We start from the raw sequence: 27075 nt of genomic DNA, 5'->3' as shown, positions 1-27075 counted from the left end.
TGGCAGGGTTGTGCGATGAATTCAACTTCTTTGACAGCCATCAGCACTACTGACCAGTGGTTTCGGGTTTTCTAGTGATGGAAAAGAGTAAGAAAGGATTCCATAGTTTAGTTTTTTTCCCCCTGCTGCTGGATCTAAAGCTTCTGCCAACAACCATCTAAATCAACACCATGCCAATGTGCTCTGCAGACCGAAGGTCACCCCAACATCTGGCCCCACTGTCTGCTTCTTTCAGGTTTGTCACTGGGCAGCATCTGCTTATGGATTCTTTCTCAACCTCTCTTTGATCTCTCTGACAGTAAAAAGAAGCTTCTATCACCCATCATGTGTTAGGATTTAGGAAAAAAAAAACATTAAAAAACATGAAACATTGGAAAACAAGTGGAATTTCACAGGTTTTCAGCTCTCTTTTTTAAGTTGAGCATTTTGTTTGACAGACACATGGAATGAGGTGATTCTACTCTTGGTTTTCAAAAATATTGTCACAATCAGTAAGTCTAATATGTGAAGACATCTAGTCTAAATGAGCCCTATTTTTTCTGTTTTGGTCAGCCTTTAAAGAGTAAAAAGGTAAATCGTGTGAACTGGTTTTGTTTTTGTATGCATTTTGTTTTTTATTAACGCTGAAGAATCAATGTTGATATCTATTGCCTGCTTTTCTGACATTTCTATCAGTGGTTAAGATTTCACACTTTTTTTTTTTTATCCAGCAACTTGGAATACAGAGGACAGTTTGGGGTTGCTATGTAATCTGTGGATAAGTATTGGCAGATGTGGTCACTATTTACCCACCTGAAAAGTGAAGCTCCAACTGAGTGTCCTCCCGAAGGTTTAGGTAGTATGCTGTTTACAAAGGTGCACATCTCCTGAGCAAGGCACTAAACCACCTCCATCCCTCCCTCCGTAGCTCACTTCCTCTTTCAACCCTTCAAGCCTTTGCCCTCCAGATGGGCTCTTCTGGTTTCCAGTCTGGAGTTCAGCAAATGCAGAGTGAATGTTCACGCCGCACCTGGAGCTATCCTAGGTGCAGGGCACACGGAAGCAGACAAGACAGACACACTTCCTGTTTTCTCAGAGTTCAGTTTGGATTGATAAGGGGGTCTTCTACATTTTTAAGACATGAAATCTCTGAATGATTCAAAATGTGTCCGGCCTTCCCCAAGATTTAAAAATTCATTGTTTTAAGATGAGTATAATTGTGATAGTTCACAGCTATGTTTATGACAAGAGTTTAATTCTCATCCAGATCAAATGCTAAAACTTTCAGGAGATACATTCTTCCGCCCCTAGCACAGAACCTGCCACTCAGTACACATTTGTGGAGATAATGGGTGATTTTCTTCTGTTTTCCTTCATTCTCCCAAAAAATAGGTGATTTCGTTCTTTTTCTTTCATCTTTCAGAAAACTAAAGCAAGAATTTTTTTATAGCATTTACCACAATTTTCAAAGCACTTTTACTAATCTGTCATCATTTGTTCTTCACACACACAAAAAAAAAAACCACAGAAATTTACAAGAAACTCAGAGTTAAGTTTTAAGTCCATGGTAATTAGGAAAGCATTGGTGCCAGGAATCTGCATATATTATTGTTATCATTAATTAGTAATTTCTCATTTTCATTCCATAAAAGGAATTCTCTAGGAGTTTGTTCTGTCTGCTAGCAAATGCTTCTGAAAGTCCTCAAATAATTGCTACAATGTAAAAAAAATAATGTGATATGTCTAAAGGAATGAGCCTTTTTCACCCGGAAATCATTCTAAATACAGTATAGTCACAAGTCAGGGCTAAGATGCAAGCGGAAAGAACATAACTTGAGGACTATTTCTCCTCAGTCGTCTGTAGACTGAGAGAATCAGGGGAGTCAGATTCTAGCTCCCTCTTCTCTGAACCAGTTCAAGGACCTGGTTATTGCAAGTCATTTGAGCTTTCTGGTTTTCAGGTTTTTATTTTTCATCTGTAAAACAAGGCTTCGGGAGTACATGGAAAAAATGAGTTATATACAATTTTATTTATTTATTTATTTTTGCTTTGGAGGTTGTAGAATTACCACATGTGTTATCTTCTTTATCCAGAACTTATGGTTCTAACATTTTAGGAATCTGTCATTTCCCCTGAAAGGATAAATGCTTATTATGTTAAATAAAGCCTTCATCACAGGCATCAGATTATAATGATTCTGTTTAATGACCTGATACCTGCTTTGGAAATAATCTCTCTGTAGAAATACAGTCACCTAAGTGATAAGCACTAGTATTGGTAAAGAATAATTATGGACCTATTAATAAATTTAATGAGTATTCTTTGTTCTGAACATTTAATATTACAAATTCAGAAGATGAATTTCTGTCTAATCAATTACAAGAATTATAACTAAATACATATCATATACACTTAATTTAAGAATAAAATCTACATTTTGCACTTTCTTTGATTTATATGTAATTACCTCATGTGAAGTACTCCAAAAAGAAATTGTACATCAAAGAAAATTATTTTCTTTTGAAAACAGCCAAATCACAAAAGATAACTCTTTTTTTTTTTTTTTTTTTGTTAACAAACCTGTGAATTTACGTATGTTCCTTTGGCCACTAGAGGGAGTCCGCATTGTCATGAAGCCCAAGAAACCCGGTAACAGGAAACGCGGGCAGTTTTAGAGTGTTGATAACACATCCATTGTCTCCTGACAAAATTATATGCAATCAAAATATCATGGTTAATCAGACTTAATTTTATCGGGCCCATTATCTCCCCTCCCCCCAAAAAAGAATTTTCCATCATACCTCCTTTTGTCGTTAAAAAAATGTATAACTTTCAAAAGGTGGTAATTTACAGTGCTTCGTCAAAAAGACAGATTTAACCATCTGAACGATGAGGATTAAAAAGCCTAATATTCAGGATCACCGGATCACTGATTATCTTAAGTCAGTTTTAGCACGGGTCAAAGAAGGAATCTGGAAATGAAAATCTTCCCTTTCTCCCCCAGGCCCTCACCACATAGGCAGCAGATGTGCTGGCTTTTTTCATCCTGACCTGCTGATAGACATCACCCCTAACCTGCAGGGACTTCCTTCTAGGGTGAGAGGGTAATTGTGTCTCATGTCCGGTCAGTCTTGTGCCCTCTTCTGAGACCACCCAACAAGTGGCTTCATGCGTGTATATTTTTGCAGAGCCAGTTTATAAATGAGGAACTGAACCGAAACCACCTGCTCACTTCACCTCAGCTCCCAAAAAGCAGAGGGAGGGTGGGGACAGCCATGCCTGTCTCAGCGTGACCGGTTTTGGTCGGCAGCATCTGATCGAAGAGTTCAAGTGTTTAAAATTTCAGGTTTTCAGCAGGATCCCTTGGGTTTATGCTTAAATATCTTACCTTGTACAATGACTGACATTTGATTTTTTTCATTTCTGGGTTGTTTGCTTCCCTTTACCCAGAGGATCACAATGCAATGGATAATCAAAAGTGTAGGCAGTTATTACAGAGCTATACTTCTGTTACCTTATGTTCTCACAGTGAGATGTAGGTATCCTTGATATTCTAAGAAATCACTATATTCCTCCCACATAAAACATGACTCAGAAGACCTGGTGGGGTTGGCTGACACAGTGCTTCTGTCTCTGCACTGCCTGTGCTGAAAGACCAGTTCTTTTGCTTCTTTTCCAATTTGTCGTGGATCAATACTTCTGTAAGACACAATAAAAACAAATGACTAGAAAAGTGAAATAAAAAAGCATTTGTGATACTACCTCCTTTTTTATTATTATATTCAACAGACATAAAACTGCTCTGTGAAATTGCTATAAGAGTTTCTAAACACAGGGCGCCCTGGTGGCTCAGCGCTTTAAGCATCTGCCTTTAGCACAGGTCATGATCTCTGGGGTCCTGGGATGGAGTCCACATTGAACTCTCTGCTCAGCAAGGAACCTGCTTCTCCCTCTCCCTCTTCCTGCCACTCCCCCTGCTTGTGCTCTCTGTTAAGTGAATAAATAAAATCTTTAAAAAAATTAGAGTTCTAAACACTTGCTCTCCTTTTCTGTGTCTGATGATGGACGGCATGCACACTGGTCATGGGTGGGCTGCATGGATGTTGCAGTGGCCGGCTGGTTTTCTTAGTTCTCACTGCAGTTCCATACCTGCCTGACGATCCACTCAGAGAGTAGGTGACACTGCCTCCCAGCCTGCTGCAGAACAGCGACAGGCTCAGAACTCCCTTATTCTCCCTCATCTGGAGCAAAGGAGGAGCTGGAAGGTCGTGCTTCGGAGCCGAATGCAGGGCGGGGGGAAATAGAAAGGGAGCTGTGTGAAAAATTAAAAGGCAGGGTTGATGGCAGTGCCAGCTTAATGAAAATAAGGTTTCAAATGTTTGACCCTGAGCATATAATTAAAAGTTTGTTGCAGATGATATTTTCTAATCACCTCACACTACAAAAAGGTTCAAAATTAAAATTATTTTTGTCTTATGAATTTGGTCCAGGAATGAAGTAATTAAAGGGGGTCTTCATGTTCATGAAAAATTCAATAGGGAAAGAATCTGGAGAGCTTAGTAAAATAATAGACTGAACACATTGTCTTATTTTTCTCTTTCTTTTTAGTTGCCCTTTTGAAATGGAGCTGATGGTAATTTTGTCTCCCAAGCCTCAATGCATATTGAGGATAGATTAACTAAACAAACACACTGGTCTAGGAATCAAGGACCCCAGTTATCATCTTGTCACTACTTACTAGCCATCTGGCCTCCAATAGATCACTTTAGACCTCAGTTTTCTCTTCTTAAGATAGGAAGACTGTTACTTCTCTGTCTTACTCAGAGGACTTCTCTGTCTTTCTAGGAGGACCGGGTTAGTTAGTGGACTTTGGAGATCATCAGGCATGTTATACGCACTTAGATATGTGTACGTATCTATGTACGTATACACATAGGTATGTGTACATATCTATGTACGTATGGCATCACTCTTCATTTTTATCAAATATTTATTTTCTTGAACTCTCTTGAGTACATCCTAAGTTTATTATTAACTCATCCATGTATATTTTAGGGGCCTTTCATCCTAACCTCAGTATATCCATGATTTTCAACATAAAATTTTTCTATTCTTGTTTTAAAAGGTAGAGGAAAGAATGAATCATTTAAATATCATCTCCAAGATGAACCTCATTTGACCAGTGATGCTAAGCATTGCTGTGGTGCTAAGCTTCCTGGACTGGATGAAAGGGAGTCCTGCACGCACATACACACCCAAGCCCTTGACACTCTGCTGTCTCATGGTACCCCCTGGTCAGGCCTTCAATTTCCACATGATCATACTTTATTGTCCTTGTTATGCTTCACAATTGGTCACAATGGGACTTCCTTTGGAGAACAGTCATTGCAAATGAGAACACAAAGGAGGTCATTGCCCTGGGAACAAAGAAGCAGGTGGTCTCAAGGCTATGACACTTGGCAGAACCTAGTCCTAATCAGCCTCTTTGACCCCTGGGGAGAGAGGTCTGAACAACCTAAATCTAAATAGGAAAAGTTCTGGAAATGGAAAATGGAAGAGTACTTTTCACCCTAGTAACTGGAAGGATCTACGTTAGCCTCCAGAAAAGTTACTTAAGACTCAAGAACAGGTTGGAGGATCTACCCATCCATTCAAGTATTATTTGAGCACCTATCCTGAACCAGGGCCAGTGCTTGGTGCTGGGTAAAAAGAAACAATAATCTGGATCCTGCTCCTGAAAAATACAGATTATTATAATATCACATGTGGAAATAGCTTCAGGAAACTTGTTTTCCTTTTCTGCTTTGAAGGTTAATGCCGTGTCATAAGGTCAGAGGAAGTTGCAAAAGACCAGCTTGAGTTTATTTTCACCTTTATACAGTTATAGCTGTGATTTGCTTAGACCACTGCTCCAGCTTTTACTATGTTCCGTCCACTAGACATTCTTCAAAATGTCTGTGCCCAGTTTCTGTTGTTTTTAGGGCTGAGCTAGCTATGTCAAGGGAAGCATTTGACAGGCCAGAGTGAGGTCCTGGCTCCCTCCAGGGTGTGGTTCTTTGTCCTGCAGTCCAAACACTTGCCTTTGTCAGTGATCACAGATTAAGCATCCTCTTGTGGATTGATGTGTACTTATTGTCTAACAAGAGACATGAGTAAATGAGAATGCCCATTTGTTAATTTACAATTGGGTTGGACCCTTTCTGAGATATAAATGCTTGTATATTATAATCGGGACAACTCCTCACTGATACTCAGGTAACTTGAGGTCACTCTGGTCTTCCAGAGGCTGCTTCCTGAGACTGGAATCAAAAGCAATGGCAAATAATCTTGGGGCTACTTGGGACAGGCACCTAATGTCAATGTATTGTGTATTCATTTCCATGATTCTTTCTCTTTCCTTCATCTGTAAGTTTATTTTCTGATCATGTTCTGCCCACAGAGGACACTTGGTTAATGCTGACTGCCTGCAGGCCTTGAGAATCTGGAATCTAGAAATCTGCACTCTGTACTTTCCAGTAGAAACACATTTGAGGGATGCCTGGGTGGCTCAGCTGTTGAGCGCCTGCCTTTGGTCCAGGGCATGATCCTGGAGTCTCAGGATCAAGTCCCATATCGGGCTCCCTGCATGGAGCCTGCTTTTCCCTCTGCCTATGTTTATGCCTCTCTCTCCATGTCTCTCATGAATAAATAAATAAATAAAATCTTAAAAAAAGGAAAAAAAACCACATTTGAATTATGTCAAAAAGTACAGCTCTTTGGGTGTCCCCAGGAACTCTTTGACAAGTCTGGTCAGTATTGAAGAATCGTGAGTGTGGAAAGCACCCTGATCTATGAGTTAGGAGGCAAGAGGCTTGGTCTGGCTCCTCCCCATTGGTGCAACAGTGGCTTAACTCCTCAGCAGGAGGAGGAAGTTAGAAAGGGTGAGCAGTAAGGACTTGTAATGTTCCAGTGATCCTGGGCTGCTGGAGCTAGACACAGACTTGTTAGTTCCTCAGGCTACATTGAAGTGGAAAGTACTCTGTGTGCCATTGCCATTTTGTTAAGTGTATTCCTTTATATACCTACTATGTCTCAAGGACTTGGGAGTCAGTGGTGAGCAGAGACAAGACTATTGCATATAGACTTGAAAAGGACTCTGCAGACCATCCAAGTCCCACATTTAACCCTCACGATCTCCCCACCCCCATTGCTATCACAACCAGATGTTTGTATTGGTGCCTACTTATACATATGTTGGATGCATGTGCCAGTGCGATGCCTGCTTTTCTGGCAGTCTGTATCCTTTGAGAGTGGACAGAGGGGTTAAATAGAGAGATGTGGATATCTGTTTGGCTTCTCTCATCTTTTATTTCAGAGCTTTTGGGAGAGCTGATAAGTCATTTTCTGCTGTGGTCACTAAGCCAACTTAATTTCCCTAACCTATATTATCTATTTAGTGGTTGAATTTGTGTTGATAAATGTGACATTTATACTTTTTGGTAAAGAATACAATTTTGATAAATGTTTATGTCAATTTAGGCTTTTTGAAACCGTTTAGAAACTGTGAATGTTGATGTAGAATGTTTAAATTATACTTAAGCTATTTATACGACTCTTCTCACTTTCATTGTTAAACTGCCCCCACCCCCAGCCCTAAGCAGCATTTCACCCCAGGAGCTGCACCATCCCAAAGCACTGAATTGTTATAAAATCAGCAGGGGGGATGGAGTGCTGAATCCCGGGCACAGTGACACACGTGCAATCCCTTCATACCATGAGTATTCGGTTCCATTTCTTACTGGAAGGCATAAAACTAATTGCTATGTGCATTTTTAAACCACAAAAATGTCCTGGCAGAAAATGAATGCCTGGGGATATTTGTATCCACATCCCACAGTGGAGTAAGCAGGAGAAGTAGTTCCAGTGAAGGGAGAAGCATAAGTCTGCCTTGAAAAATCTCTTCAATTTCCCAAATTTATTTTATATATTCTCTTTTGAATAGAACAAATTTCAAATATTTCTTCACAGCTCAACAGATATATGTTATTGAAAGTGCATATTATCCCTTCAAGTTTGGGAATGAAGAATACATACATTTTCTATGGGGTGTGTGTGTGTGTGTGTGTGTGTGTGTGTGTGTGTTTAACCAGCATTTTCTAAGCAGAAAAGGGGATTGCAAATACAAGGATCTTAGAGCTACTTGACTTAAGTGTAGACTGCAAATAAGAGTTGCTCTCCAAGCTTCAAAATACACAACATCTGGGTTTGTTCATTACTTTTTAAATAGAATGTTTTATCGTAAACATGGAAAACGTGATGACATTGAATAGTTGGTCTTATTTTAAAGACTCTGTAGAGCTGGGATATTCTTTTCAACTTAGAAAAAAAATATTTCATCAAAATGTATTTCTCCTTATTTGTAAGGGAAATAACATATTTTAATGTAGGAAGTACACAGCTGCAATTTATTTGAGGCGTTTTCCAAGAGTGGAGATGCCAATTGAAACTCAGAATCAAGTAAGTTTTTTTGCTAGACTATTACCCAGTGAGGGGTTGCGTATAATCAATGCAGACAATGGGCATTTTAACATTCATTAATTTGTTTAATAAATAATTGTGCAGAAGAGAAAATGTATCATGCTTTTCATGATTTGGGAGATAATAATATCTCTAGGTGTCTGTAGGTGTCAGCATATACGATAGGTCCTTCTGGTTTCTGCCAATAAACAAGGAGCTTTGTGTGTACGTGCATTGTGTGAAAATTCAGTTGTAAATATGTCCCCTCTCCTTTTTAAGGAAATCCTAGAAAGAACATAGAATTTGTCATCTGGGTATGAGTATTTTTAATTTATATTAAGTATTTATTCATTATTTAAATATTGAGCTTCAGTAGGACATTGTAAATATAACCTATATGAAAGTTTGATGTTCATGTGTATTTTAAAGAATTTATCTCAAAAAGTATGCATTATATTTTGAAGTAAATAAGAAAATTTTGAAAAGTTAAAAAAAGTAGATAGCTATTTTATAAAACCAATTAAACACTAGGAAAGAAATGAAAGGCTATTTAAAATTTAATGACAGACATCTTAAGAATTTATCTTTAAATCAGAAAATGTTTAACTGCCAGTGCTAGAAACACAGAACCCCAGAAACTTGTACTTCCATGAAAATTGAACTAATATAAAAGTTTACTGGGAGAAGTGCCTTTCAAAATGAAGTGTAAGCTCCTCATAGGTATGTCTTTCTTTGATTCTGTGTATTCTTTTTTCACTCAGTATATCCTCAACGATCTTCATTCAGTGTTTCGCACCTAGTCCATATCTATTAAATAGTTCTTGCTAAATTAATAGGTGAATTTTTAAAAAAGATTTTATCTATTTATTCATGAGAGACACAGACAGAGAGGCAGAGACATAGGCAGAGGGAGAAGTAGGCTCCCTGTGGGGAGCCCAATGTGGGACTCAGTCCCAGGACCCTGGGATCAAGCCCTGAGCTAAAGGCAGAGGTTCAGCCACTGAGCCACCCAGGGGACCCAATAGGTGAATTTTTAAAAGGTGAAGGAGGAAAGAAAAAAGGAAGAAGGGGCCTAGAAAATGGGAAGCTCCACAGAAAGTGTTTTAGATGCCTTTTACACATTAATTGTAGCCAGCGACCCAGTCTCTAAAGCTTTGCCAGGGGGAGGTGATGGAGATGAACGGGTAGAAGGACGCTTGCAGGAGCTGCAGAAGCATCACAGGCACAATGATCCAGCTTGAATCTGGGGTTTCATGTGCAGATATCTTTACTATCACCATGGATCTTGCTGAGTCAGGAACTGCTTTTATGCTGATGACAGGAGCTGAGGGCTTAGGGAACAGTGGTTGAGTACTACTATTCGGTACTAAATGTATTTGTCTGGATTGTGATTTGGGCTGAGAGAACTCTGCAAACCCAGGGTGATGGCTGGGAAGGGAAACAAGACTGGCAGGGTGTTACCTAGGCTCCTTGAACATCATGTCCTGACTCCCTTCCCAGGGCCCAAAGCAGTTGTTAAGCCACATGCCTCAGACTGAAGAGAGTTTTGCAGATAACGTCAGGTAAATCCACTGGAATGCAGAAATATTTTATCTGGAGGAAAGATCTATAACAAACCAGTGAGACTTATTTATCCCTCCTTTCACAATGTTCAAAGCAGGTAGAGTTATTTTCCCAGCTATGCAGAGTAACACACACTTGGAAAATGTTTAGAGGGGCACCTGGGTGGCTGAGTGGTTGAGCGTCTGCCTTTGGCTCAGGTCATGATCCTGGGGTCCTGGGATCTAGTCCCACATCAGGCTCCCCGGAGGGAGCCTGCTTCTCCCTCTGCCTATGTCTCTGTCTCTCTCTGTCTCTCATGAATAAATAAATAAAATTTTAAAAACAAACAAATAAAAAGAACATGCTTAGAGAAAGTTTGAATTATCCAGGAGTAATTTTTTTTAAAGAAGTTTACATTTCTTTTTTTTTTTAAATTTACATTCTTGAGCATCTGTTGTATGCCACATACTTTTAGATGTTATTGAGTTTGGGTTTTTTTTTTTTTTTGCATTGATTTATTTTCTTAATTGAGATGTAATTCACACACTGTAAAATCTGCCTTCTAAAAGTGTACAATTAATCATCTTTCAGTATATCAATGAGGATGTACAACCCTCACTACCATCTAATTCCAGAACATTTTCATTATCCCCCCCCAAAAAATATCCCATTACCAGTCACTCCCCATTTCTTCTCCTCATCCCTAAGTAATCAGTAATCTATTTCTATTTTTATGGACTTGGCTGTTCTGGACATTTCATATCAATTGAATCATACAATATGTGACCTTTCATGTCTGACCTCTTTCACTGAGCATAATGTTTTCAAGGTCCATCCATGGTGTAGCATGTACTGTACTTCATTCCCTTTTATGGAATATAAATATAATAATAATAATTATATTATTATTGCTAAATTTATGGAATATAAATATTATAAAAATAATTATATTATTATTGCTAAATAATATGCTGACATGTAACCATATACCGCATTTGTTTATCCAAATGAATATTTGGATTTTGTTTCCTTTTTGGTAATTAGGAATAATACTACTATTAACATTTATGTACTAGTTTTTAAGTGGATGTATGTTTGCATTTTTTCCCGTGTATTTACCTAGCAGTGGAATTGCTGGTCTGTTTGATAGTTCTGTGTTTAATTTTGTCAGGACTGTTTTTCACAGTGGCTGTGCTACATTACAGCCATCTAAGTAGGTGTGAAGTGCCATCTCATTGTGGTTTTGACTTCCATTTCTCTAATGCCAGGGATATCAAGCATCTTCTCATGTGCTGATTGGTCATTTGTACATTATCAGAGGTGGAAAAATGTGGAGGAGTAATTTTGTTTAGTATTATTATGCATTTCTGAATTATTCCAGGAGATAAAAATTAACAGACTTCAATTCTCTTCATCATCGAACATTTATTGATCATCGTCTATGTACCTGCTGGCAATTGCTTGGGAAGATGGCATTCATTCATACTTTTGAGTGAAATTGTCTCTGAACTCAAAAGAAATTTTTGGATGCTGATTATGAGTTTACATATTTCTATTCTTTAAAATATTTTTAAACATATTATTTGTAAATACTCCTTACACCCATCATGGGGCTCAACTCACAACCCTAAGATCAAGAGTTGTATATTCTTCTGACTAAGCCAGCCAGACCCCCCGAGTTTACGTATTTTTAAAAGTAAAACTCTTTATTATGTCTGATTTCTATAATAAATTATATTTTACTATTATTTCTGCTGCTTAGATAATCTATTAATTTAATTATTAACAAGTCTGTATATAGTGTTTGGTGTTTATTTAGGCATTGTTGTAAGCATGTTAAAAATGTCAATTCATTTAATCCTCATTACAACCAATAGTAGATATCGTTATCATTCCCATTTTACAGATGAAGAGACTGAGGCAAAAAGAGATCAAGTAACTTGCTCAGTGTTACACAGTTAGTAAGGCGGTGTGGCTCTGGAACCATGCTCTGCCGTCCCTCTTCTACTATATGATCTTACTCATGTCAGTATATGGGATAAGGAATTTATAGCCCAATCATGTATTTATTTAACAAATATTTGTTGAATACTCTCTGCCAGCCACATTCTAGGCACTGGGGAAGCACCAGTGAGGAAATTGAGCAGAGCTCCTGCCCTTAAGGAGTTTCTCTTCTAGTCCATAAGATAGACCATATTTTATAACCAGAGAGACCTATTATCTATAAGGTGGTATTTTCTTTTTCTTTCTTTCTTTCTTTCTTTCTTTCTTTCTTTCTTTCTTTCTTTTCTTTCTTTCTTTCTTTCTTTAAGTAACACAAGGTAAGGGGAGAGATAGTGATGAGGTGGTAGGAGAAGTGGTTAGGTAAAGAGTCAGGGGAAGCTTTTCTGAGTAAGTGGCATTTGAACAGCAAAGGGGAATGAAGTGAACCATAACGATGTCTAGAAGAACAGCATTCTAGACTAAAGAACTATAGGTGTAGAGGCCCTGAGATCAGAGCTTCACTGGCAAGCTCCAGGAACAGAAAGGAAGGTGTTTTTAAAGGATTGCTAGAATTGATAACTGGAGAAGAAGCTGTTGTGGGGCAAGCATTCAACCAGGGACAGGCCATTGCAGTTGTACAGGAAAGGGGTGATGCTGGCCTAGACCGGGATGGAACACTACTTGGATTTAGGAAATATCTTAAAGGTAGGACCCAAATGACTTAGTGATGTTATGCGAGGGTTATCAGAAAAAAGATAGAGTCAAGATTAAATCCAGATTTCTGGGTCTGAGCTACTGGGGTGTGTGGGCCTGCCATTTGTCAAGTTACAGAACCACTGAAGAAGAACATTCTTGGTAGGAAAATTCAGAGCTCATTTTGAATAGGTCAAATTTAAGATGCCGTTAATCTCTTAGTGGAGATGTTGAATCAGCCCTAGGATCAGGAGTCTGGCATTCACGGAAGAGGTCCACCTGGAGGTTCAAACTCAGGTGTTTTCAGAATGTCAGTGGTACTGAGCGAGATCTGAGGCGCTGGCCTAGACACCAGGCTAGAGCATTTGGAGAAAAGAGCAGAGGTCTGAAAACCAAGCTCTGAGCTGCTCCTGTGTTCAGGGATACCCAAGATGGGGACATGGGAAAGGAGATTGCAGGGAGGCAGCCAGTGAGGTAGGAGCTAAATGAAGAAGCAGGATAAAGAGTGTTTCCAGAGAAGTCAGTGAGGTGTAAGCCCACCTGGGCTCTCAGTGGTTGAAATAAGGAATGGAGGAAATATTATCCCAAATCAGAAATGAGCAACTCTGCTAATCTGTGTTGCTAGCAGTAACAATGAGTGGTACCTTTTAGTTAGTTTCCTACTTAAAAAAAAAAAAAAAAAATGCTTCCTTTGTCTCGCATTACAAATGCTTTACTACCTGACTCATCCTACCTCTTTTCTAACTATATCTTCCACAATCCACCACTCCCAAACCCAGACAACTCTATTAATCTGGCAGTAACAAGCTGCTTCTGCCATTCCATCTATGTGGCCCATCATTTCTTCCTCTTTATTCCCTAATGGGAATAAATATACAGTTTAGGTGGTATGTTCAGTGGAATACTCCAATAAGGACTTTCCTGGGCTTTCCTCTTAATACCTATATTATTCAGGGTTCTCCAGAGGTAGAGAGCTATATATATCTGAGAGAGAGACTTTAAGAAATTGGCTCATGCAATTGAGGGGCTGGCAAGTCTGAAATCTGCAGGGTTGTAAGGACTAATGTTGCAATTTTGAGTCCAAAATCCGTAGAGCAGGCCAACAAGCAGGAAACCTGATAGGGTTTCTATGTTACAGTCTTCAGGCAAAATTGTTTCTCCCTCAGGAAACCTGTTTGTATATTAAACTCCTTCAACTGATTAGATGAGGCCCACCCACATTGCAGACGTTAATCTGCTTTACTTAGAGTCAGTTTATGAAATGTTAATCACATCCACAAGTACCTTTACAGCAACATCGAGATTAGCATTTGACCAAGCAACTAGTCACCTTAGCCCAGCCAAGTTGGCATATAAAATTAACCATCACAATAATTTCATAATTTGCTTGGTCTATGATTCTATTTCAGCTACAGCTCTTTCCACTAGACTTACGTCTTGGGCTGTCTCTCTGTTCCAAATGCATATTAGTTATCTATTGTGGTGTAATAAGTTACCCTCTGACCCCAACTTTAGCAGCTTAAAGCAACAAACATTTGTTACCTCACAGTTTCTGAGACTTGGGGGATCTGTGAGTGGCTTCGATATCTGGTTGGGGCTTAGGGTCACTCATGAGGTGGCAGTCACAATGTCAGGGGGGCTGTAGCCATCTCAAGATGTCACTGGGGCTGAAGAATCTGCTCCCCGTCCAGGCCTTTGCAACACAGCAGCTTGTTTCCCAGAAAAGTGGTTGGAAAAAGAGAGAACCCAGTACAGAAACCACAGTCTTTTATAACCTAATCTTGGAAGTGACATAACTTCTTTTCTGCTAAATATCACAATGTCGCACAAACCCATCCAGTCCAGTGGGAGGGTGTGAATACCAGGAGGTAGAGCTCTCTGGGGGCCATCCCGGAGGCTGAAGCACCCCTGTATTCTCAGCTTCTTCTCCCACCACACCAGTCATGGCGTATGGCATGCAGAGGACACACACTCAGTGGATGTTTGTGGGATGAATAGCTGATCGAATGAGGACACAAACCCAGAGAATATGAGGTTGTGTTGAAATTCTGATGGCATTTTCCACTAAAAAATAATGTGCAAGGAGGGAGCGTTCCTTTCCCTATATTATTAGAAATGTTTGCATTGCCAGTAATAACCATTCATGTCTGCAAATATTTTAAAACTCCTGTTAAAAGTCAGAATGACCCAGTCACTTTGCTTTTATTTTAAACAGTTGAAATAATTCCCACTGAAAAAAATAGGGATTTTTTTGGGGGGGGGTGGATATTGGGTGATGTCTGGGTCAATAAGGAGGTAATTTGGGAATGGACCCAGTTATAGGTAGAGTGGATCTGGGTGATACTGGTTGCAGCAGTACAAAACTTGAAGTGGCATGCATGCATTGGGTACTGGGATTCTTATGCAAAATGGGATTGGAAGGATGCTTAAGAAAACCTTCCTTTCTCACGAATATAGCATTGTTAAATATTGCTTCAGATTTTAATTTCAACTTTGAAAGCTAAGCAAAAGTGAAAGTATGTAATGGTCAGGATCCTCTGGGTCTTCTTATTGTCCTTAAATGTGCTTCATTGGAACCATACTTCTGGATAGAATTTTGGAAATTGTGTCACTGGCAACTGTTACCACCTTTCTTAATTTTGTTTTTAATTTTCTAAGGTCCCATGAGTTGATTATGAATTCTTAGAAATCATAAAAAAATATTTTTGAAATGAAACAATGCCTCAGTGCTGCAGGACATGTAAATTTTGATTTTCATATTTTTAATTTAAATAAAGTAAAAACTTTGGGGCTTTTCTCTCCTGGTTGCAGACCTGAGTGGCGCATGGACTGTCATTTTTCCCTCTAATAAGAAGATGAGGGACTAGTCCAGCTCATTAGTGGGAAATAGCATAAGAAACATACCAGGAAAATAAGTGTATTTGAAAGGAAGGCTAACTGGTTAGAACACAGTAGCATGTACAACACTGCAGAGAAAAATGAAGGTATGATGCCAAAAAAAGCTTAAAAGAAAAAAAAAATCACAGAATGACTGGGAGAAGAAGAGGCTGGTTATCCTAACAAAGAATAAAATCTACTATACCTGAAAGCAAGAAAGACAGAAAGAAAGAAAGAAAAAGAAAGAAAGGAAGGCAGGAAGAAAGGAAGGAAGGAAGGAAGGAAGGAAGGAAGGAAGGAAGGAAGGAAGGAAGGAAGGAAGGAAGGAAGGAAGGAATGAATGAATCAAGGGGGAAAAGTTTTCTTTTTTCTTTAAAATAAAATAAAAAAAAATCAGAGGGAACCTGGATGGTTCAGTTGGTTGAGCATCTGCCTTTGGCTCACATTGTGATCCTGGGGTCCTGGGATGGAGTACTCCATCATGCTCACCTCAGGGAGACTGTTTCTCCCTCTGCCTGTGTCTCTGTATCTCTCATGAATAAATAAGTAAAGTCCTTAAAAAAAAAAAAAAAGAGGGGCAGCCTGGGTGGCTCAGCGGTTTAGCGCTGCCTTCAGCCCAGGGCCTGATCCTGGAGACCCGGGATCGAGTCCCACGTCGGGCTCCCTGGATGGAGCCTGCTTGTCTCTGCATCTCTCTCTCTCTCTCTCTCTCTCTCTCTCTCTCTCTGTCTCTCATGAATAAATAAATAAAATCATAAAAAAAAAGAAATCAGAAAGCAAAAAAAAAGTTGAAAAACGTATAATAATTTCTATTGAAAAGGACTTGAGCTATCTCTGCTAGCATTTACCCAGTTGAACCTTTTGCCCAAAATGATTACATTTTATGAATCATATTTAACTGATAGCAACAAAAATATTTTCAAAAGCAAGAGAATATTTTAAAGCTTTCGTCTACTTACATAACACAAATCCTAGGGAAAGGTTCATACGTTTAGTATGTGGGGCTCAGAAGGCCAGCTGAGGTGATCAAAGCCAATAGATTTGGCATGTATTTACAGACTCACAACATCTTCCTTTTACAGAGAGTTTCCTGGTTCACTGTTCCCTTGCTCCTCAGGCCTGGTCACCAGCCAGTGAAGTAGGAATGACATAATACCTGTCTACTGACTTCCCCAAGAAGTCCATTAACTGTCAAAGTGCAGGCTGTGTTTGGCCATCACTTAAATCTTGCAAGCAGACTTTGAATGTGGAGGTCGAGGCATTCTCGTTTGACTATCCTATTGAAGCTGAATTCCAACGGAAAGATTGGGAATTTTCTAGGTCTATAAATCATCAACTCTATACTTTTCCTGCCCCCCTAGAAACTCAGAACATAGAAGGACTGTCATAATTAAGCAACTAAATACATTTTCTTAAGGGTCTCCTGCCCAATTGCCAGTATGCTTTCTTTTCAGAAACTGGTTCCACAATCTCTACTTCTCTCTCTTTGATGATAGGTAGATGATAGAGAGATATTCGTGTACACACATACACACATACACACACACAATGATGTTGCATATATATGGGATTGCTTTTATTTTTTTTTTAAAGATTTTATTTATTCATGACAGACACAGAGAGAGAGAGGCAGAGACACAGGCAGAGGAAGAAGCAGGCTCCATGTAGATAGCCTGATGCAGGACTCGATCCTGGGACTCCAGGATCATGCCCTGGGCTGAAGGCAGGCGCTAAACCACTGAGCCACCTAGGGATCCCCTATATCATCTTATTTAAACAAAAATAATAATCAAAATGTTTAAAGAGAGATGCCTGGGTGGCTCAGTGGTTGAGCTTCTTGACAAGCAGGAGGAGCCCTGGGCTTCATGTGAGGGAGGTTTTGCTCATAGCCCAGAGAATGATATGAAAGACAAAGTTGGGGGTGATGTGAGCATAAAAAGCAAGACATACAGGTCAGAGAGCCTCAGTCCTAAGCATTTAGGCAAAGAGGGTGAATTTACACAAAAGATGAGAATTTGGAACTAGTGTGCTAAATGAGAGCAAAAATATGTAGCAAGAAGGATAGAGACAGAATTAGCTGAAATTATTTTATGGTTGAGCCACAAGAAATTCTTCCGGGGTTCTTTTAAACCTTCGGAAGGAACCATGAAAAGCATTGAGCTAATTCTGACACCACAATAATAACAACAATAATAAGAGCAGCTAACATTATCAGACACTTTCTGTGTGCCAAAATGTATGCTAACTGCTTTATAACAATGATCTCATTTGGCAGACCAGATTTTATGTTTAGTTTATTTGAAAATGTAAGTCCTGCGATATATTTCTGTGTAAAGAAATCAAAGAATGTAGTTCCTTCTTATGCATTCCTTACAGCACATAACCTTTGGGAATATTTTGATGAATCCTTAATTTTCTGACATGCAATGATTTTAGATTAGATTTTTAATGTGATGGTGATAGAGCTTTTACGGCTTGTCCTCCTCAGTTGCTTGAGAACGTTCTGGTGAGCTGTTAGTTCTGTACTTGTATATAATTGTCGTTTCTCTGGCAATTGGCTAATATAATCATCAGGAAATCATTGCTTTTTTAGCCTTTAAAAATGTGCTATTTACCTCATTTCTATGGCTTTTCTCTAAGAACTTTTAGTTCTTATTTAGGTGTTATTTAAACATTATTATTACCTCTCTTGACAGCTTATGTTCCAGCATATCATGTTGGTCTGCTTTAAAAGGTTTAATTTTTTTCTTAGGATTTCTGATTGTCCAGAGAGCACATGAGACTGCTTTGTTCCGAATTTTAATGACCAGTTAGGGTAGCAAGCGCCACTTTTTGTTTTGAATATATTTTGCCATGAGTGTATATTTTTTTCCTATAACTCAAAATATTGTATGCGCATTAGGCTTATAACAAGCTTAATTCAAATCGTACATGTAAATATATTTTGTCTAGTGGGCTTTTCTGTTAACATTCCTGAGTTTTTGTTTTAGCATCATAATGTGCTGCCTTTTACATTAGAACAAAAGCCCCCAAATGTCGGTTCATCAGCTGACAATACCAGTTTTGTCTCTTAATTAGAAAAGAGAATAAAGCTGTTTAGGGGTGTCAATAAAATGACAGATGCATCATTAGCAGACGGCTATGGTGGATCAGTTCTGTGCAAATACTTGGAATGGAATTAATAGGAATTTCGGCTAGCATATTTAAATCACAAGCTGGGAGAAGAAAGCAGTGTTTTAATGCAGTGAAGTAGTAAAAGAAAACGGGAGTGAACGGCCATTTAAGACTGAATTAAGAGTGTAAGAGAAATCAGGTTGCAATAGATAATAAATTACTGAGAATTTTATATATTATTAATATATCACAAATGAGCCATTATGGGTATTGTATGATTAATTCATTTAATAAATATTTATTGAGGGTCTACTACATGCCAGGTGGTAAATTTAATGAGAGAGTACAAGCCCTGAGTCCAAACCCAATGTGACTGTCCCTTGTAATTAGTAGGACAGAATTTCAGTTCAACCATAAATCTCTGAAGAGGTTCTTTGAAGTTTTTGCATTTGGATGGTCTCACACTGTGTAAAACCCAGGTCACTCAGTGTGATTCAGAAGAGAATTCCATTTAGTTCCTATTTCCTCAATGGTTGGCGAGGTTGCTTTAGCAAGCTAGGCAGGTGCACATGGGTGTGTCCTGCACAAGGTGTTAAGATCATGTTATTCAGTGATCAAGAAGCACTTTACTCACAAGACTAATCACTATACTTATTCAATTATTATATTCCCAGTACTTCAAATAGTGCCTCCATAGAGTAGGCAACAGCACATACTTATTAATAAATGATTGAGAAAAAATCCATATGAAACTGAAGGCAAGCAATAGACTAATTAGATAAACTGTAAGAAAGGTATGAATTATGCTAAAAGATCTTCATTTTGTTTGAAATCTATTCAGTGCTTGCTCACTCTGTCAACGCTTAGAACACCTGAGTTATGCCATATACTGTCATTGTCCTAGAGGGTTGAAAATGAAACATACAGTCCCTGCCCTCCAGGAGCTGCCAGTTTAGCCTTTCTTTTGGAGTGATTCTGGCCAAACTAGAAATCCTCCCCATGATGTATGATCCTATGAAGTAGAAGAATACAAAATCTCACAGACCTCTAAGGGTTGGCCTTGGAGCTGTGTAAAAATGCCACTTTTTGGTAAATCTCTGCAGGAAAAATGTATCCACCCTGAGTCAAGACCCACATACATAGTATTGTGGGTGACCCTCAGATTATGTCTGGAAATTTTAAGTGTGCCCTCTCAGGAATTGCCATGCTCTCTCTTTTACCTCATATCCCCCATTTCAGCCACCTTTGTTCCAATGATGTCTCTAGTGTGTTTAACACTAGACACTCTAGTGTCTCTAGTGTGTTTAGCACTCGTTTCTCTATATGACAATATCATCTAATGATAAATGATAAAGAATCAGGAACAAGTATTTTCTTAACATTTTAGTTTTTTTAAAAAAAAATTAGTTTTTACATTAATAAAGAAATTAAAAAAAAAAAAAAAAAAAAAAAAAAAGAAATTAAATTTAATAGGTATTATTCAAAATCAGTAAATAAGTAGGAATAGGAATAATGGGTATTATTCAAAATCAGTAAATAAGTAGGAATAGGAATAATAGGTATTATTCAAAATCAGTAAAATACTTCACGTGTGAGCTGAAATTTTCATTTCGCAAACAAAAGTACTACATCTTGCAGTTTGCATTGTCTCATTGTTTAAGATTTTAAGCATAAAAAAAAATTCCAGAGGGTTACAAAGAATGGCAGAATTGTGACTGGTTCTCTTCCTTCATCATTACGATCACTGTGCTATCATATATATTTAGAATCTACTATTTAAATAAACCACCGAGGTTAGGAAACATTAATTACATTAAAAGTGAATTTATATATTTTCAAGCAGTTAAGAATTGTACTCTTGAAATAATGCATGTAGTTGAGTCTGGGTCAGGAGAGACAGCTGTATAATTGGTAATTCTTCTAATTTAACTTTCTTGCAGAATACCATGTTCATAAGAGGAAAGGTAAGAAAATTGCTTATTTGTGTAAGCCCAACAATTACTTAGACCTTAGGTCAATAAAAGGAGTACTTATCTCTTAGATTGTTTAGAAGTGTTGACACATGGTAATTATAAAAAGCAGACCTACTTTTAATAGTTTCATCATTGTTTCTCAATCGTCTGTGGAGTGACCACCTCATTGTCTGTGTCCTGAGTAGATAGCTCCCGCCATTCTGCCCTTGGTCTGCCATTGTAACTATCTGTCAAACCTGTGGACCAAGTCTTACCTGAACCTAAAACCAGGGTTCTCCTCAAGCAGACCCTAGCAGGGCTTGGTGGCCCTCACTCTGACTTCTCTTTGGACCCTGATCTGTGTTGGTCCCTGAGTATGAATCTGTTATTACTCTACCCTGGTATGATTCCTTGACTTAATTGACATTCTAGACTTTGAAACTTGTCTGCCTGAACCTGCTGTGCCTAACTGCCCCTCTTTGTCTTCAGTGACAGTGGTCTTCCTATCTTTTGTTACTAATCAGCTCACATCTGCCCTTTGCCTTTGTCCACATTTTGTCCCTGGCACACCTACCTTCCTGGCTTGTTTGCTGGCCCAGCTTCATTACTCTACCACTAATTTCCTTAGTTTGGGTAGTCAGCACTTAAGGAGGAGCACATTGATAAGTCAGAGTATGGTTGTATAGATTTCTTCCAGGTCTGCTGGTAGAGATGGGACACAGTGTTGCTTTGACCAGATGAGCACACTGGCAAATGCCAACTGACTAAGGCAAAGGGCAATGAAAGCACCTGTCTGCCCACTGTCTCCTGCTGCCTATGTGCTGTTTCACTAAAGTGACCAGGTAGAGGGTTTTTAGGTTTCCCTGGTTTTTCAAGTATTTTCTCACTTTTGCTTATTTGTCAGTGCCACCAGAAGGATTTTAAAAATAATCCATCCTCACCCCTAATGCAAAACCTTTAATGACTTGACCTTTTCAGTCTGATAACAAATTTTCCAGCTGGTTTACAGACACCAGGTTGCACTCTCTACCCTAACCTTCACCCTTCACCCACCCACAACCAGTTCCTGCCCCATGCTTGGATTGTGTTAATTCCATCTCATCCCCTACTCCATCTGCTAAAATTTTGCTTAGCCTCCAAGGCATCAGTGCCTGGGTAGACTCTACGTCTACCCCCTTCCTATTCTATGCGGGTCTCTGCTGTCTTCTCTCTGCCCTGCGGCCCATTTGTGGACACCTGTGTTTAGTACTACTACATTGTTGGATTTTTGTATTTTTTGCATCTGGGCTTCAGACCTCCTAAAGGAGGGACTGTGTTTTGTTCATTGTATATATATATTCAGTGTCCAGCCCTGTTGTTGGTGATAGTATTTTTTAAGTGGTTAAAGAATGAAAGAGAGAAACAAAAATAATGCTATAGTGACTTTGTGAATTACTGTTCTTATTTATTAGAGCTATGTTTGTCTTAGAGTTTAGAGTGAGGATGGAGGTAAAGTGGTCCAAACTGCCAAGTTTAAAGGGATCAAAAAGAATACAGACAAGCAGCCCTGTGAAACTTAGAGGACTGAAACAATCACTGTTGTACAGAATACGATCTGATAGTTGCTATTTATGGTTAAGACCTACAGTCATGAAAAAATCTTTAAATTTATGTGATCATTGTTTAATGATATCAAGTCAGGGAAATTTGTGATAAAATTTACAAGTACTACTATCCTGAACATTTTGTAATAGAGCTATACAAAGCTGACTCATCAGAAATATTTCCATTCCTCTGTGATCCAAAACAAAGGTATTGCTTTATTTTTCACCAGTAGCACTTCAAGTATATGTCAATCTTAATTGGCAGCAGGTCTACTTAGAGCTAGGCCACTACGAAAGATTCTTCTACTTACTGCATAAGGTTACATACATTGACTTACTTAGTTTCTGCAAGGAAGAAAGTGCTCAGTTCACTTTATCTTTCCTTTTTTATTTTTTCACACAATAACCACAAGGTGAGGAAAAGAAGCTGTAATGTCAATGCCATCACTTATTATCACTGATTTTTTTAAGTTATAATTACTGACTCATTCACACATTCATTCTTTCAACAAACATGTATCAAACACTTGCCATATGTCAGATACCTTGCCAGGCTCCAGGCGAACTAGATCCACCAAGGTCAAGGGTATATGGTATCAATAGACAAGGAACTGTCCTCTGTATATTGGCATGGCCTGTACCTATGGCAGAGATGGGCCCTCTCTGCTTTGGGAAAATAGGCTCTTTTGGAAATGGGAACACGAAAGCACACAAGAGAAAAATGGAAATGAATTTAAAATATCTGTCTCTGTGTGCATTATAGCTATAGTCAGTACTCAGCTGTTAAATCCAGCAAAAATTCCATTGCTTTAATTAATTTCTTTGTGCTGATTCTTCCTAGTAAGCCTTAATTTTAACAAAGTTAATTAGGTTGAAGATTAAAAATCCCATTAGTGTCGATCATTCACTTCTTGGCTCTGTCAACAAGGTGCTAAAACCTTGCTCGGTTCCGGAGGGGCAGGGGAGGAAAGGGGCAGAAAGAAGCACTCAAGCTAGCCATTTGGCATTCTTCAGAACCAGATATTTAATGCTGTTTTTAAAGCTTTAAATGGATATCTGATACTAGTGTCATTTAAAAGCATATTTTTGTACTTTTCCAAACATGGCTTATCTGAAATTCTTTAGACCCATGGCTGTTTGTTTTCTGAGAAGTCTATGGCAATTGTATGTTTGCTGAGAAACTCTATCCCATCTACTCTGATTATCTAATTTGCAGGTTTGCAGAACATAGATTTTTAATCAAGGACCTGTTTCTACTGTCACCTCGTCCGTCTGTTTATTATGGTTAAAGACTCAATGGTGGCTAATATCTCACCCAGAGCAGGAAAAAACAAACCATTAATAAATTCATGAATTACCTACAAGCCCTAATTGTGTTCAAAATACTCGTTTGTTCAAGTTATACTTTCTGCTTTGGCTCCCATACCCAACATAGAGTGGCAGGAACTGCAGAAATCCAAACACATGCTGTCGACACTCACTCCCAGGTGGTGGCTATAATGCTAATGCAGCAGCCACACAGATAGAAGGGGGGCCAAGACCAGAGCAAGGGAGCCCAACTGCAGGCCTAAATATATTATCTTGCTCACAGTGGAAAGTTACTGGTGAGGAGGAAGCCAGAGAAGGTGGAGGAGGTGGGAAGCTATTGAAATCAAATTCAGACAGGGACAGGGCAAGGGCACTCCACTTCTGACCAGAGTTGAAGGCCATGGGAAATTTGATCAAGGGAAGATTTGAAAAACAAAGTAAACGTTATCCAGAACATTTTTCTCCAAGCAGATGCACCTAAAAATTAGGAACAGTCAGAGCAAGGCATAGCCCATAAAATTTCTCTGGGACATGTGAGCCCACAAAAGATGGAGGAACTCCAAAAGACTAGAGTAAATGGGAGGGCAAGTAGGTAGCTTGAACCCTCAACATGTGTGTGTGTGTGTGTGTGTGTGTGTGTGTCAAAGGGAGTGTGTAGTGGTGCATAGAATGTTCTGCACATAGTGCATCATCAGAAGTATTGTGTTCACATGGGAAAGCAGAACTTCTTTCCTTGAGCTACTGCACATAAATCCCTACCACTGGCATTACTATTATGTAGACAGGTTAAGTTGGTATGAATAGGTGTGATCACAACAGGCCAACACATGAAATGCAAAAACGGGCGCCTGGGTGGCTCAGTGGTGGGACATCTGTCTTTGGCTCAGATGGTGATCCAGGGTCCTGGGATCAATTCCCACATTGGGCTCCCCACAGGGAGCCTGCTTTTCCCTCTGCCTGTGTCTCTGTCTCTGTCTCTCTCTCTGTGTGTCTCTCATGAATAAATAAGCAAAATCTTTAAAAAAAAAAAAAAGAAATGGAAAAACACAGAGTTTAATTTATAGATGGTCTCTAGCTATCATATCTTGGAAAACTAGGGCCTGGAGCAAGCTCTGTAGAGATGGTTTCCTGTCAAAAACCTATTGATAGACTCGGGTGGGTTGCCTCCACCCGGGGAATATAAGTACCTATTCATGGTGAAGCAAGATGGGATTTCTTCAGGGGAAATGTGTTTCTCTTCGGGCTTTGGGCTCATCATTTAAATAATGAAGATGGGAAACTCCGTTATTTCTGTGGTCCATTTTAATTCTGAAAATCTCTGATTCTTGGCTCTATGAGTGTTGTTATCTACGCTTATCATTCCCTTTTCCCCTCTTCTTTTCTGAAAAAACTCTGAATCTATCGCCTATGAATCCACCCCAAAACATAGCCTGCTACTGTGGAAATCCTGTTCAGACCTGTTGGGCAGAGTATTCTGTTTCTCAGAGCTTAGGTGTTAATTAAGCCTTTAGCACCGCCTCTTATCTCTTCACACACTCCCTGTTCTGGTCAACCTCTACTGCCTATGAGAGTCTGCTTGAAAATGTTCCAACGTACCTTCTCTGTTCAGAGCATCAGCCTTTGCTCATGCATTTTGCATCACAGTTCAAGATAGGAAGGAAAGAAGTTGTATTGACATCTTGCAAAGGGACAGACTGCACAGTCCTAGCTCACTCAGTTAATTCCTCTCAATAAGTGGAATCATTGTTTTAATGATTCTCTGCTAGAAACTTTATGGACATTTAAAGATGCCAGTAAAAAAAAAAAAAAAAGAAAAGAAAAGAAAAGAAAAGAAAAAAAATAAAGATGCCAGTAACTTACCTGGCCCTATATTTGCGCGTGTGTGTGTGTGCACGCGCACGTGTGTGTGTATACTCACTTAGCATATTCTCATGTGCCAAGAACATAAACTTATGAACTTTAAGCCTGCATTTCTTGGGAGACAGATATGGGTCTGGTTGCCCCATCTGAAATGGTTATCTGTCCAGGTGTCTCCTAATTAATATGAGGTACGGCTCTGAGATGATAAAAATGTCTCTTGGGTTAAAGTTTGAAGGAATCTCAATTTTCTATCTGCCCCTCCTCCCCTTACACACACACACACACACACACACACACACAAAACCATTCAATAAAAAGATAGTGTGATTGTTTAGATAGTAGGAATCATGGACGAGAAAGGTGAAATATGGGATCTTTTCTCCCTGATAAATAATCCATCAAGTCTTGTGGGTTTAGGGTGGGTGAGTATCAGTATGCTTTGAGGAAAGGAGGGGAAGAATGAGGTAGGAAGAGACAGAATAGGGTCTGCTTTGTACTTTGTCTACCAACTGTGTTACATCATATTGTTTTCAAATTAGTGCAGGTAAAAGGCATTGCATACCCAGAACGACTTAATCAGTCACCTCCATTCATTAATCAAGTCAGAAACAAGAGCGTCCAGGTCCATGTTGATGTAATTTCAGCTTGGAGGAAAGACTTTCTTCTCATTAAGGTCTTAAACTTGGCTCGCTTCTTAGTTACCTAAAATTAGAATGGCCAATCTTCCATAAGTACATATTATTAATCTTCTCATTATTATTCAAAATAATTTATTGAGTGCATACTATGTAAATCACTTTGTACAAGCTCTATGAAAGGAACGAAAAAAAGGAATGAAAATATCAACTCCTGTTTCAGTTTAAACATCCCTGCTTCAGAGAAGCCTTCCCAGACCATGTGGTCCAAATGCAGCATTCCAGCCACTTGGAATCATATCCATCTTGCTTTATTTTCTATGCAACTTTGTCACTCACTCTGTTTCTTTCAATTAGTGATATGTTCAGGTGATAACTAGTTTTCCCCAAGGAGGATATAAGTTTCATGATAATAGAATCTCGTTCAGTTTTATATTAATCGTCTCCAGAGAAACAGAATCATTTGGACATATAGGTATATGTATGGGTATATGTATATGTGATATGTATACAAGAGATGACATGTATATATGATATTTACATATGTATGTGTATATGTTTTATTTTAAGGAATTGGCTCACAGAATTACAGGAGATGTCAAGTCTAAAATCAGTTGGACAGGATGGCAGGCTGGAGAAGTTGATACTGTATTCTTGAGACAGAATTTCTACTTTCTAAGGAAAAATACAGTTTTGCTTTTTATTTTTTTCATAGAGACAGTGACTTTATTTTTTTTTAGATTTTATTTATTTTTATTTGACAGAGAGATAAGGAGGATAAAGAGAGCCAGAGAGCACAAGTGAGAGGAATGGCAGAGGGAGAGAGAACAGACTTCCCACTGAGCAGGGAGCCCGATGCTGTGATGTTGGGCTCAATCCCAGAACCCTGGGATCATGATGTGAGCCAAAGTCAGACGCTTATCTGACTGAGCCACCCAGGCACCCTCAGTCTTGGTTTTTAGACCTTTCAACTGATTGGATAAGTCTGACTCCCATTGTTGATGGTAATCTCCTTTACTTAAAGTCAACTGATTGTAGACATTGACCACATC

At 38.9% G+C, this 27075-nt stretch overlaps 1 protein-coding gene and 1 long non-coding RNA gene across 12 annotated transcripts in view; one reads left to right on the top strand and one right to left on the bottom strand.

The window, feature by feature from the left end:
- Positions 1-27075, top strand: part of LOC112678529 (cytochrome P450 7B1) — a 174221-nt gene that overhangs the window by 76480 nt on the left and 70666 nt on the right. The gene's annotated exons all lie outside the window — the stretch shown is intronic.
- LOC112678530 (uncharacterized) overlaps positions 1-27075 on the bottom strand; it is a 67303-nt gene that overhangs the window by 10835 nt on the left and 29393 nt on the right. For 9 of the 10 annotated variants that reach the window (XR_003147642.3, XR_007407022.1, XR_003147641.2 and 6 more), the window contains one exon: positions 25961-26090. This is a non-coding gene — a long non-coding RNA (uncharacterized LOC112678530). Of the gene's footprint in view, positions 1-3494; positions 3680-4129; positions 4293-25950; positions 26091-27075 lie in introns of those variants that run through there. The other variant, XR_003147637.3, reaches the window with a different exon arrangement.

Source organism: Canis lupus, chromosome 29 (genome assembly GCF_003254725.2).
Source record: "Canis lupus dingo isolate Sandy chromosome 29, ASM325472v2, whole genome shotgun sequence".
In the NCBI taxonomy this organism is placed as follows: domain Eukaryota; kingdom Metazoa; phylum Chordata; class Mammalia; order Carnivora; family Canidae; genus Canis; species Canis lupus.
Note: the sequence above shows the minus strand (reverse complement) of the source record. Positions and strands in the feature narration are given on the sequence as shown.